The sequence below is a fragment of the Dermacentor variabilis genome, chromosome 6 (assembly GCF_050947875.1).
Source record: "Dermacentor variabilis isolate Ectoservices chromosome 6, ASM5094787v1, whole genome shotgun sequence".
In the NCBI taxonomy this organism is placed as follows: Eukaryota; Metazoa; Arthropoda; class Arachnida; order Ixodida; family Ixodidae; genus Dermacentor; species Dermacentor variabilis.
The window spans coordinates 113,880,345-113,894,306 of NC_134573.1; the positions used below are offsets into that span (position 1 = coordinate 113,880,345).

Here is a 13,962-nt window from a genome sequence, read left to right on the forward strand (position 1 = left end):
CGTCATTTTCACTGTCAAATGCGCGAAATATATTTAGGCGGCCTGCTTTTGAAACCGAATTTTCAAATGCCCCGCAATTTGACTCGCAGGCCATTTCTAGCTTTTAGCGCGGAAAGCGAGGCAGCGAAACGCCAGTAGTGCGGCACGGCTCTCGCAATCGCACCTTCGCATGGAACATCTTTTTTTCTTCGCTGGTCGAAGAAAGCTTTTGGTGCTGATTGCGGCCGGCATCGTTAAACGCCAAGACGCCGAATCCATCGATTGGTGCAGCTGAACGAAGACACCAAAGGGAATAATTATCTGGCGCTTGTAACTCACTACTTTTGGCTGAACACATTGACCGACAATGAAATGCACCTCGGAGACACAACGACACCGTAATTCAGACAAACGTTGACATGCAAACCACGAAACATTCGAAGGGGGCGTATAACTTAACGTGCGCACTCTTTTGCATACTGCAAGATTTGCATTGCATTTCAATAGATAGCGCAATGAACGAGTGAACGCCCCCACCTATTTTTTTTTGTAGCGGGCACTGAAAAGTGCTATTAATTGCTAATGATAAAGTGATATATACTTGTATTTCTTTTATTTACAACGCTTATAAAAAATTATGAATTTCATTTTCGTTGAATGAAATCAAGTTGTCTTCTTTTTAACTAAAAGCGTTTTTTTTTTTTTACTTTAAGAATGTTTGTTCCCGCCACACCTAGTGGAGCTCCAATCACTGCTCCCATAACCGCCCTTGCTGGTGTCAGTGTCAGTTGGTTCTGGACCTCTTTTGACCCAAAGGTTAGCTACCCATTTGAATTGACCTTGCATAATCTCTCCAGAATGCCAGGCACTGGATTACCAGGTTTCCATAAATATATTTCCATGCGCAGTAATCTGACACCTATGCCCGGTACATAATAATTTCAAGCGTTTACTTTCCACGACCATGCGAATTTTCTATTCCCCGTCTTGCTACTCGACCAGTAAAAGAGAATAGCGCAAACCAGGATGACCACAACGTGAGAGGGACCCACACGACTGCTTTTATTCTCCCGCCAAAACTCAAATGGCCTCACATGCGCAAACGTAATCAAACTGAACACATCACTTACTCCAGGCAGTAAAATATATATGAGCTTAAAAACTGACTCTCTGCAGCGTAAAGAGATAAGCAAGTGTCACTGACAAAGTCATCTGCTCTTTTCTTTATGTGATAAGCTTCTAAGCGCGCTTGCTCGCTTTTTCTTCGGCCCAGAATTAAGGTCTCATCAAAGCGCGGTGCACACCGGTTTGTGCTATTCTCTTTTAGTGGAAATGTACCAACTCGTCCCTACGGAAGTTTTACTGAAATTCCTACTGCGCCATTCGGGTCACCGAGGCCCTATTTTATCCCGCGACCTCGTAGCAGCCGGGTGAACGCTGTAGCCAATAGAGAGTTTTAGATTAAGGGACGCAAACACGGGGCTACGGTACTGCACATGCGCAGGACTCTAGTTCTTGCGCACGCAAGCCGCTTGCGTCCCTTAATCTAAAACTCTCCAATGAGGATCCGGTGCGCACACGCTGAAATATCATTTGTTAAACGCGTGTGCTGTTCGATGTTATATATAAAAAAAAAAGTTCAGAAGCGAACCGTTTGCCACAAATTACTTCTCAGGTAGCCGTTGATTATCGTTCCTGAGGAGACTCCTTGAAATACGAGAAAAGCAAAATGTCACCGCCACTGCCTCGGTTGCGGCGCTTCCGAGCATGTTTTCGACAGATGGCAGTATGTCAACAGGCTGACTAACGCACACACTCACTGAAGCACGCACAGGCGCACGCTGTGCTCTGTGCTCCTCTACTTGCTCAAGTAGTGCTCAAAATACTGAAAGATATCTATAGCGGCTCCGCAGCCACCGTAGTCCTCCATAAAGCAAGCAACAAAATCCCAATAAAGAAAGGCGTCAGGCAGGGAGATACGATATCTCCGATGCTATTCACAGCTTGTTTACAGGAGGTATTCAGAGACCTGGATTGGGAAGAATTGGGGATAAAAGTTAATGGAGAATACCTTAGTAACTTGCGATTCGCTGATGATATTGCCTTGCTTAGTAACTCAGGGGACCAATTGCAATGCATGCTCACTGACCTGGAGAGGCAAAGCAGAAGAGTGGGTCTAAAAATGAATCTGCAGAAAACTAAAGTAATGCTTAACAGTCTCGGAAGAGAACAGCAATTTATAATAGGCAGCGAGGCACTGGAAGTCGTAAGGGAATACATCTACTGAGGGCAGGTAGTGACGGCGGATCCGGATCATGAGACGGAAATAATCAGAAGAATAAGAATGGGCTGGGGTGCGTTTGGCAGGCATTCTCAGATCATGAACAGCAGGTTGCTATTATCCCTCAAGAGAAAAGTATATAATAGCTGTGTCTTACCAGTACTCACCTACGGGGCAGAAACCTGGAGGCTTACGAAAAGGGTTCTACTCAAATTGAGGACGACGCAACGAGCTATGGAAAGAAAAATGATAGGTGTAACGTTAAGGGATAAGAAAAGAGCAGATTGGGTGAGGGAACAAACGCGAGTTAATGATATCTTAGTTGAAATCAAGAAAAAGAAATGGGCATGGGCAGGACATATAATGAGGAGGGAAGATAACCGATGGTCATTAAGGGTTACGGACTGGATCCCATGGGAAGGGAAGCGTAGCAGGGGGCGGCAGAAAGTTAGGTGAGCGGATGAGATTAAGAAGTTTGCAGGCATGGCATGGCCACAATTAGTACATGACCGAGGTTGTTGGAGAAGTATGGGAGAGGCCTTTCCCCTGCAGTGGGCGTAACCAGGCTGATGATGATGATGATGATGATGATGTTGACTTGCTCAAGTGCGCTCTCTTTTTTTGTCGTTTTATCAGTTTTATTGTGTGTTATTCTTGTCTTCGCACCAACTGTATCCCTTATGTGGTTTGTTGGTTCAGCATCATGATGATGATTTCTGATCCCATCCTCCTTGAAACGGAGCGATGGCACACGCTACATGGGTTGTTTTTCAAAACTTCCTGGTGAAATTCGCGTCCTTAAATATTCTTAGGCTCTAATCTGCGTTATTTACTGCAGAAAGTTCACTTATAAGTTTATAGCACGTTATTCATTCCGTTGCACCGCAAGTCTTTCAGTCCTCTGTAGTAAGTTCACTAGCGCACCATGATTATAATTTCTATTGGCGTCTCCTTTTGGAACGGGACAGCGACGAATCGCGTCGTAGCCTGCTTAAGCTGATCAGGTTTTTCTTCGCCTACTCCATTCTAGCATTTTGCCTATGTCTACTTTATACAATGTAACGCTGTATCCTCTAACGACCCCTGTTCCCCCTTCGGTGTGTTTTTTTTTCTTTCACCAATATACTCTAATGGCATCTTGCTCATTTCGACCGATGACTCGATCATTAACCAGGCACACTTTAACGGTGCCATTTACAAGGTGTATGTGCAGCCGTAATCCAATCAATTCGGGCTGCAGTTTTAGGCTCTGCCGATGCTGCCCTGGGCCATGCTCTTCACTTGAAATCGTATTTCCGCGCAAAAGTTGTGCCGGGCCCGACGGCGGGCCCATGGGCCGCCCCGGATGACGAGTTTTCGGGCTTAGCTTCCACGAGCGCTCACCGCATTGTCGGCGCTGTAATATTTCAAGAGCGACAGATCGTGCTAGGCTGCCGTGGAAGTGATAATATAATGAAGGCTGGTACGGCATCTAGCCGACACCCCACCTGTCGTTTGCAGTAGCAGCTGTCGCGGGTCAGTTGCACTAACGCTCCTGATGCGTTCATGTGCCGATGAAAATATGCCGGTTGCGATCGTTCTGATCACTTATGAGGTGTAATTCCGCGCTCCTTTGTGGACCAACTGTATGACATTGAGTACTGCGCTGATGTGCGTGACGCAGACGCGTGTCTCCGTCTTTTGTTATTCTCCAGTGCATGCGTCCACTTATTCTTTTCCCCGCAGGGTTGTTTGCGTTAGCAGGCGTTTGGTGGGTTGTGACATCACGTACCCGAGCACAAGAGGGTTGGACCCTCCCGCGTCTAACCGAGCGCGGCTTAGCCGTGTCCGGGGAAAAGAGGATCCGGAGGGTTCAGCTGATGCTCAGTGTCTGGACCTGTAAGGCCCATCAGCAGAGGCAACACACCCCTTTGTCCTCGGCTTCACGTTGGCGGCACCTTTGGACTGACCAGCCCGGGGAAAGTAGGTAGTTGCACTTTCATATGTTCCTTTCTAATCTTCATGTTTCTTTTCCTTTCCATATTTTCTGTCTTCTCATGGCTTCCTTTTACTCCCTAATTTTTCGGGCAGCAAGGGTTAACCTTGTGTGGGATAGACAACCTTGGTTATAACAGATTTGGTTATAGTGGTGCCGTATAGCTGGCGCGTGCAGGACCTGTCTTTTCACGGACTGGCAGTGTCGCCTTGTTGGGCTACATGGTGGGCGGCTGCCCATGACGCCGGAAGTTCCACATATCTCTATGGCAAGTTCTTTTCTCCGACTTCCTGATCACCCTCAGAAGCGAGGGTGCACCGAAGAAGAATGTAGGGTTTTGGCCATCAAGGTGAAAATTTTCCAAAGTTTCATACCGTACACTCCAAGAAAACCGAAAAGGCAGCGAGAATGATCTTTTCTCGTTTAGAAATCACTAACCCAAGTTCAAGGTCAATGCTTTAAGGTTTCCAAGCTAGCAAGTGGAGATCTCCTTCTGGAACTCCGAAATGAGAATCAATGAGAGAGGCTGTCAAATCTTTTGTGTTGCGGGGATGTTACCTGTGTTATCCCACATCATACCACGAACACCAGCCGTTGTGTCGTATCCGATAGTAACCTGATTCACCTGACAGAGGCGGAGCTACTTCGAGGCTGGAGTGAGCAGAATGTGATCAGTGTAAAACGAACCAAAATGAGGTGCGATGGAAAAGAAATACAGACTAAACATCTTATTCTGACATTGGGTTCAAGTGTGCTGCCCAAAACAATCGAGGCAGGCTATGAGGCTATGTAATGATCACTGTCAGGCAACATATTCCAAATCCCTTCCGATGCTTTTAATGCCAAAGGTTCGGCCACAGTTCTCAGAACTGCCGAGGCCGACTAACCTGTGCCAAATGTAGCGGGCGTGAACATCCATCCGAAACATGCGAGAACGCTCCACACTATGGGAATTGGGATGGGGAGCATGCCCCGCACTCACAGTCGAGCCCACCTTGGAAAAAAAGAAGAAGTGGCAGTCAAAATCATAGAGATTATTTCGTTTCAAGAGGCATGCAGGCAGGTATCCTTCCTGCCAAAGAATAACTTTATTGAAGTGCGCATAATGAGGCCGCGCTACAACAGCCTCTGGCGGCTGTCCGGCCCACGCATAGTGAGTCGACAGTGGCCTCAACTGCCCCCTCGGCGGCTGCGGCGGCGCCTGGCGCTGCTCAGTCGTTCAAGAACAATAGACAATCAACCTCCGGTCTGGTGGGCTCAAGGGCCTCATTTCTTGAGAAGAGCCCCTCTCGTCAAAGAAACCGCTCACAAGAGCGGGTGTGCAGCGCTTAGCAGGAGGCGATGGACACGACTCGCAGTCAAACGGCGCCACCAGCGCCTAAGAAGCGTCAAGACTCTCTTGCCCACTCAAAAAAAAAAAAACAAGAACAAAAAAAGAAAGAAAAATTGCATTACGGGACAGGCAAAGGGCTATGTAACTTCACTTTTCTTCGCTAGACACGCAGAACTAACTTCTTACTGATTATGAATACTCAAATATTGCAATAGAACGTGAGAGTTCTCCACAATCTTGACGATGTTAAGGATGTAAGGAACTCCTCCACAAATTCACTCCAAAGGTGCTGTGTGTCCTAGAAACACACCTAAACCTAACAGGACCAACTTTATAAGGCAATATGCCACTTCCCTCAAATACCGCGACGACGCACTCGCCTCATCGGGGGATGTGGCCGTAATAGTCGTTAGGGGTGTTCCATATCGGCAATTACACTTCCGAAGTTCCCTTGAGGCAGTTGATGTCCGAGCTGTGCTGTTCGGTACGCTAATCACAATTAGTTCGATGTACGTTCCGCCTTGCCATCAACTTAACAAAACAGAGTGCCAAAGCTTCATCAATGAACTTCCTCCGCCATACATAGCCGGTGATCTAAACGCTCATAGCCCATTATAGGGAGACTCTCGTTGTGATGCGCGCGGTCGCCTGACCGAAAATTTTCTGTTTTCTTTAGCTGAATGTTTATTGAACAAGCAAGAACCAACGTACTACAGCGTCACACGCAACACATACTCGCCCACAGACTTGAGCATACTTTCGAGCACACTAATTTCGTACCTGGAATGGTCCCTTTGAAAGCGACTACTTCCCACTTATATGCAACCTAACAAAACAAGATCCATGCTCGCCACATTTTCCTCAATGGAACATTGAATTAGCGAAAATGCAACTGTTTCTAGAGCTCACATATTTGTGTGGAGACGACATTTCTGATTTTGATGTAGACGTTGCTGTGGTGTACCTAACGGGTTTTACTATTGACGCTGCAACAAAACGTATTACACAAATTAACAGACTGGCTAATAGCCGTCGCATCCCATGGTGGAATGACGAACGTCGGAAATCGCGGAAGAACCAAAAGAAAGCTTGGGGATTTATTCGCAATTCTCCAACCGCCGGAAAACCTTATTAAGTTCAGACAACCCAAATCACAATGCAGGAGAAAATGTCGACGTGCAAGGAAAGAGAGCTGAGAGCGATACATATTTGGGATAAATTATTACATGGACGATGCGAAAGTACGGAATGGAGTGAATAAAATAAAAGGCCATCTAAAAAAATAAAAATAAAGGCATTCGAAACCATGCCTAGTGCATCGCATTACACGCACACTTTCCTCCAAGTTCAAACACTCGCATAGCAACAGCCTCGTGACCGTAAATGTGCGGAAAATGAGGCATGCAATCGTACTTTTAACCTAGTTGAAGTTTACGCATCTCTGAATTCTTGTAACAAGTTTGCATGAGATGGCGACCGCATAATGTGTGAGATGATCAAGTTCCTTCATCCAGAAACCCTGATACTCCTGCTCGCTCTCTTTAATGACAGGTCGGCAGCTGCATACATTCCGTCTGCTTGGAACGAAGCAACTGGAATTCCGAAACTTAAACTAGGACCCTGCTTTAGCAAGAAGTTACAGACCAATAACGTTAACAAGTTATATATGCAAGCTCTATATCAACATAGTGAACCGGCACCTAATCCATCTTTTAGAAAACAATAAAGAATTAGGTCCTCTTCATTCTGGCTTCAGAGAAGGAAGGTCGACGACAGACCATCTTGCCCGCATTGAAGCATACATTAAGGATGCTTTCAGACATTCACCCGTGCGTAGCAATTGCTACAAAGGAAACCCACACGTACCAGGACAAGCTTTTCTTTAACTGCGAGGCTTTCCTTTTAAGGAACCTGCGTGGTTTTCCTTTGCAGCAATTGCTACGAAAGAGCGGATGTCCGATTTTCCCTTAATTAATTACTACTCTCCATCTTGCGGGTTTCGGCAGAACAATTACGTGAAGCAGTTCTTAATTTCAGTGTTTCTCGATTTGGAAAAATAAGCATATGACACGACGTGGCGTTAAGGCATTCTTAGAGATCTCGCCGTCATGGGTGTACGTGACAATATGCTGAATACAATCGAAATGTACTTGTCAAACCGTGCTTTCCGTGTAAGCATGGGCCAGGCCGTGTCCAGGTCTTTGGTGTTCCGCAAAGCGGCGGTCTTAGCTGTATACACACTTCATCGTGAAAATGAATTCTCTGCGATCGGCTATTCCCCGTACTATGTTCTATTCCTTGTACGTAGATGATGTTCAGAATCACTTTAAGTCATGCAATCTTGCCATTTACGAGCGACATGTCCAGCTTGGCCTAAATAATGTGCCTAAATGGGCCACTCAATACGGTTTTACTTTGAACGCACGGCAAAGTAGATATATACTTTTTACAAATAAAAGAGTAATTATTCCAGTCCCCAATATTGTGCTTTTTCGAAATAGATTATCTGTAAGCGGAGAACAGAAATTTCTTCGCATCATTTTTGATTCAAAACACACATTCAATCCTCACATTAAATCCCTGAGTGCTAAATGCCTGAAGACAGTGAGCCTAGTGAAGCTTCTCTCACACACAACATGGGGTAGTGATAGGAAGTGCCTGATAAACTTGCACAAGAGCCTTATACAATAACGATTAGACTACAGTGCTGTAGATTATGACTCTGCTTTGTGACTCAGGTTCTAGATCCGGTTCATGATTTAGGTATACGACTAGCGACGGGTGCATTCAGAACAAGCCCGTTGCAGAGCCTCTGCGTAGAATGAAATCATTGGTTGCTACATTTACATAGGACGTATTTGAGTTATACAGACTACCTACAGGTAAGTTCTGCCAGCACCCGCGCTTTTCTACTATAGATGACACGACATGTGCTACACTATTTCGTAAGCGACCCTGAGTGAGAGAGCTCTTTTCACTTCGTGTGAGGAGGTTGCGCGAAGAAATGGGTGTGCCGCTACTAAAAGATCGCCTAATCCCTGAAGCCAACATGCTACCGCCGTGGCAGTGGCAGCTACTTGAATGTGGCACGTCATTTATCAAGGTAACAAACCATGCCCCTGATGCACACATTCGAGCCCACTTTCTAGAACTTCAGGCGAAGTATTCGCGCCAGAAGTATTACGCTGACGCGTCTAAGTCACATACCGGTGTTGCTTATGCAACACGAGTACCACCTTTCTCTGAAACAGGCGTTTTGCACAATGACACGCGTGTATTTACGGATGAGGCATATGCAATACTGTCGGCGAGGAAACTTGCCACGAAAAAAAAAGTTGAAAAAAAACATAATTTTTACTGACTATCTAAGCGTGGTTAGATCTCTTATGTTTACCCGTAAATGTAAAATCCTGTATTTATGTTTATGCACTTCTGCGTACGACGTACACATCTAACCAGCACGTAACAATGTGCTGGGTGCAAGGACACACAGGAATTAGGGGAACGTGCTCGGAGGCGAAGCCGTCACAACATCCACGGCAACAAGAGCTTCTATTGCTCCCATAGCTGCACCCTCTATACACTTAAAGCCCTTCATTCGCAAAAACTAAGACGCTATTGGCAACCTTTGTGGTATGCCGAAGCTTCTAACAAACTCCATCTGACCAAGCGTTGCACCACCCACAATAAAATCAAGACGAACTGATGGTTTATGGACTGCGCATAGTGCACACATTCGGCACACACAATTACCTACTCACTGGCGGCGAACCTCCACAATGTGGAAGATGCGGTGAAAGGCTGACTGTCCTCCACGTCCTCGTGGAGTGTAGGAAAGCAGAAATTCAACGGAAAAAGCACTTTCCGCAAGCCTATAAACATCATGTCCCCCTACACCTAGCAATGTTTCTGGGATTACAACCATTACTCGATATGAAGGCAGTTGCAAGTTATCTGAACGATGTAGTGTTACATGTTATCAACATAGCAATGTCGTATCGCATCCTCTCCCCAGAGGGCGCTCCAGCGATAGTACTTTTTCGTAGAGCACATGACTCCGTACCCTTGAGTTTAAGGGCCCTTGTGAGGCGCTAGTGCTAGTTCCATACTCTTAAATTTTATTCTATGATCGTTCTTTACCATATATTTTACAGTCATAGTACCTCATTATTATCTTCATATGCCTATCTGTGTTACGCCATTTACAGCGACCGACTTTTATGCATTTTTACAGCCAAGTAACATCTGCCCATCGCAACACACCTGTCCATCTCATTTACAGATTATTGACACCAGATCACTACTTCCAGGGTGCCCTTTGGCTATATCTGGCCCTTGTGCCACTAAACACACCATCACTTGTTATTTTTACCGCGTACCTATTTCGTTTATTTCTCTATCTTTTACTTGAGTTATTATGCACTCCTCCCTCCGAATTGCCCTTCACTGGTCACAATATTTCTCTTAAAACGAGAAGCAAGGGGCGCTAACCGAGGGGCCGTTAACCGAGGGATAAATATCGGGCCCCTCAGTTAACGCCCCGGTTTTTGTTAAGCATATCATGAGAAGCCAACAAAGCAAAGGCACGAAAGAAGACATAGAGGAAATCACTTGTACTTACTAATTGAATTAAAGAAATCATAAGCTACTGGCAATGAAAATCGACGAAAATACAACTTGGCACAGGTGGGGAACGGTCTCACGTCTTCGCATTACGCGTGTGATGCTCTAACCAATTGAGCTAGCACGGAGCGGCTTTCCTATCCACTGTCTTGGGCACTCAAGACATGTCCTGCATACTTATACGAAGCACTAACTCATGCAGAATGTGTGCCTTGCCGACCGCAGGCCTAAATTTCGTAACGGCGCTTTTCATCATCCATTCTTTTCACACTTGCTTATTGTCCCCACGCCACGTTGTATTGCCGTCACCCGGAAAACAGGCCAGTCTGCGTTGCATATCAGAAAAGAGCGAAGGAGAGTGCCTATAGAAAATGCGCACTTTGCTTCTGATTTTTCCATTGCACAAGCTAAGAATGTGCCGTCTATATTACAGATTTAGAACACCAATAGATAAAAGGAAGCTGTAATATTTCTTAAAATGAAGATCCATTACGAATGCTTCTACAAACCAGCCTAATGAAATTTATTCGGCACCACCGAGGCGAGCTCTTACTGGAATGTTGCGAGATCACCTGGGCGCCTGCTTAAAGGCTTGAGGAGAGCGGTCGCATTCACTTTCTGCACCTGTTCGCAACGCTGTTCAGGCTCTGCATAATGAACTGTGCAAATTTTCATAGCACTGTAACGTATTATTGCGATAATAACTCTATCGACACTCCTGGCGCATTTTTCCTGTCGGTGTCGGCGTCGCCGTGTGGTTCCGTTTAAAGTCTAAGGGCAATAAAATGGTCGTCGCGCGCCGTATGCTGTATGTGCGAGTGAAAGCTTGCGAGGGCGAGCCGGCGAATGCGGTTCAGTCGCACGCACGACCGAGGAACGTGGGTCGGAAGCGTGCCCTCTCCTTTCGCGCACGAGATTGGGGGGTCAGGCGAGGGAGGAGGGGCGTTCTTCTCCAGCGGCTGCTAGGGTGCCTCGATGTCCTCCTCGCCCGCCGCTCCGTACAGAATTGAGGCAACCGCGGCGTCTACTACAACATTGGCCACGCGAATCGCGGACGCGGTAGTAGACGCCTCTGGCGGACGCCGTTGGGACGCGTTGTCGGCGCTCGTGTGTCGTGAAAGTTATTTGCGACGTGGCCAAAGTGCGCATCCGCGCGGTCCTCATCTTCAAAGCGATCTGCGACGTTTGCAAAGTGCGCATAGTGCCGGTAGCTTCGTATGTGCTGTGCTTTCGACGTTTCGTTCGCCTTGAAGCGACAGATGCACGGAGGTCAACTGGCTCGCGGATGCTGCCACGATTCCTAACTCCACCGTTTTGATAGACAGTTTCTGCTATCATTGGGCGAGATGTGTTCGTGTTCACTTGTGCGCGCGTGACACCGTGCTGGTTAAATTAGTTAAAACACGTTGACAGGCTAGTTCGTTTGAATCCACGATAAAATGGGTAAGCGCGACTGAACAACGACGTAGAAAGAAGCAGACACACAAAGACAGCGCTGTCTCTGTGTGTCTGTTTCTTTCTACGCCCTCGTTCAGTCTCGCTTACACATTCTATCATTGTTCATTTAGTTGGTAAGCGAATGTTTAGAAATTTATACGGCCGCTATAACTACTATCCTTACTTCGCACAGCTATCCACTAATTCGCTATCGCAATCGCTGCTGCGCCTTTCGGGCGAAACTGTGACTTTATTAGCATATAGAAAGCTGTTTCTTCTTCTTTTTTTTTACGTATAGCGGCATTGAGGCATTGCCGCCATACCAAAGGTCTTTTCTGCGCCTGTCATGAGGCATTCTTAAATTTGCCTTGTGCAACTGCTTCCTTTTTTTGTCCTTTATACCTGCTTAAAAAGGAATTCCCCCATGAGGGTTGGTAAAACAAATAATGAGAAAACTGAAGGACGTCAACAAACGTCATTTCAAAACTATCGTTTGGGTGTACGTAGGAACTAATCTTGAATACTTTGTTTAGCGCGAAAAAACAGACACAAGAAAGACGACAGGACAAGGTGCTACTCTCAACTGACATCATTTTATTGCGTCACTCCTTTATAGACCGCTCAAACCAGAGGAACATGCGCAGTGAGCAAGAAAATCGTCAACATATCTAAAAATTTGAACCGAGTCATTGTTTAAGGCACTCTTAAGAGCGCGGTCGACAAACGATAAAACAATATTACAAAGAGCAGGCGCCACACATGAACCAATACACACACCATTTTTCTGAATAAAAAGGTTATTTTCGAACTGGATAAAAATTGCACTTAAATAAAATTCAAGAAGGGACATGAAACTTTCCGAAAGTTCGAAAATAACCTTTTTATCCAGAATAAAGGTGTGTGTGTCGGTTCATGTTTGGCGCCTGCTCTTTGTAATATTTTTTTATCGCTTGTAGACCGCGCTCTTAAGAGTGCCTTAAACAATGACTCGGTTCAAATTTTTAGATATGTTGACGATTTTCTTGCTGTGATAAAACAGACTAACAACGAATGCTCCGTGACGGTAGCTGATATTTTAACTCTGTTCAATGACAATGGCAAAGGTTTAACCTTCACACATGAGCTATCTAGGGACGGTAAACTCCAATTTTTAGATTCGCAGCTATCCTTACAAACAGGCCACGCCTGTTGGATGTACTCGCCACGTGCACTTAAGGAACCTTACCTTACGCGTCTGTGCACTCAAAGACTGTGAAACGCGCCATTGCTTTGATGTGTTTAGAATCTTCCTAAAAGAAATCTTGTCATCACTCTGCGAACATGAGTTTAATTGCACAGTTAAATAGGCTGCAGGCTGCTGGTTACCCAAGTGTGGTGGTGACGTCAGTCTCGGAGGTATTGCTTCAAAAACTGAAAGGGAAGCGGCACAAAAGTAACTGCATCACACAAAAGAAGAGGCCTGAAGTTGTGCCGTATTGCCACAGAGTGGTTCACAATCTGAAGAATGTCGCCACTAGATACCTATTGCGGTAGTGTTTTCCGATCCTCAGAAACTGTCAATGTTGTGCAGCCATATTTCTAAAACAAGTAAAAAACCTGATTGTGAAAAGAACCACGTGAAGTTTGTAGATTGCAGCGTCGGTGTGGTTTATAAGATTCCCTTGTCATGTGGCAAAGTGTATGTAGGGCAGTCAGGCCACTGTGTTAACGAGCGCCTTAGAGAACATGAGCGATCCATACCAACAGGCACAGGTTCGCATTTGGCTCAGCATTGCAAAACATGCAAGTGCAAACCCATGTTTCGTGATACCACGATTTTGAAGAAGAGCCGTGACACCACCGCCCGAGAGTTATCGGAAGCATTTTTCATTCAGTCATTGGGGTCACAGTGCATTAGTGTGCCCTCCTTAACCTTGTACAGCGCTGAATTTGTTTTTTTGGATTCTCTCGCATGAGTGCGCTCTTGGGATCGGATGTTGGTGGCTCCACCGCATGGTGCTCACTGCGCATGTTCCTCTGGTTTGAGCGGTCTATAAAGGAGTGACGCAATAAAACGATGTCAGTTGAGAGTAGCGCCTTGTCCTGTCGTCTTTCTTGTGTCTGTCTTTTTGCGCTAAACAAGGTATTCATGGATTCGCACCAACTAGCCCGCCAACGCATTGTGCGGAACTAATCTTGCTTGACGGGCCGACCCAATATACAGCTCGAGCTTGTACTATGCCAAAGTTATGGCAGCCGTTCCGTTTTTAGTGATTTCCCGGAGAACGTAAGCATGCTATACTCCGTTTCAGCGATTAGGTGCAGCGCTGTGGAAGCTACGCAAGAAGTTCGGTG

General features: G+C 45.9%; 1 protein-coding gene and 1 long non-coding RNA gene across 3 annotated transcripts in view; both read right to left on the bottom strand.

Moving 5' to 3' along the window:
- The window catches only part of LOC142585057 (uncharacterized), a 210,338-nt gene that overhangs the window by 178,606 nt on the left and 17,770 nt on the right, over positions 1-13,962 (bottom strand). The gene's annotated exons all lie outside the window — the stretch shown is intronic.
- On the bottom strand, positions 2,436-10,352 carry LOC142584326 (uncharacterized). Its single transcript, XR_012828758.1, has 3 exons — positions 10,190-10,352; positions 5,123-5,229; positions 2,436-2,492 (listed from the first exon to the last, which is right to left on the bottom strand). It is a non-coding gene; the product is annotated as an uncharacterized LOC142584326 (long non-coding RNA).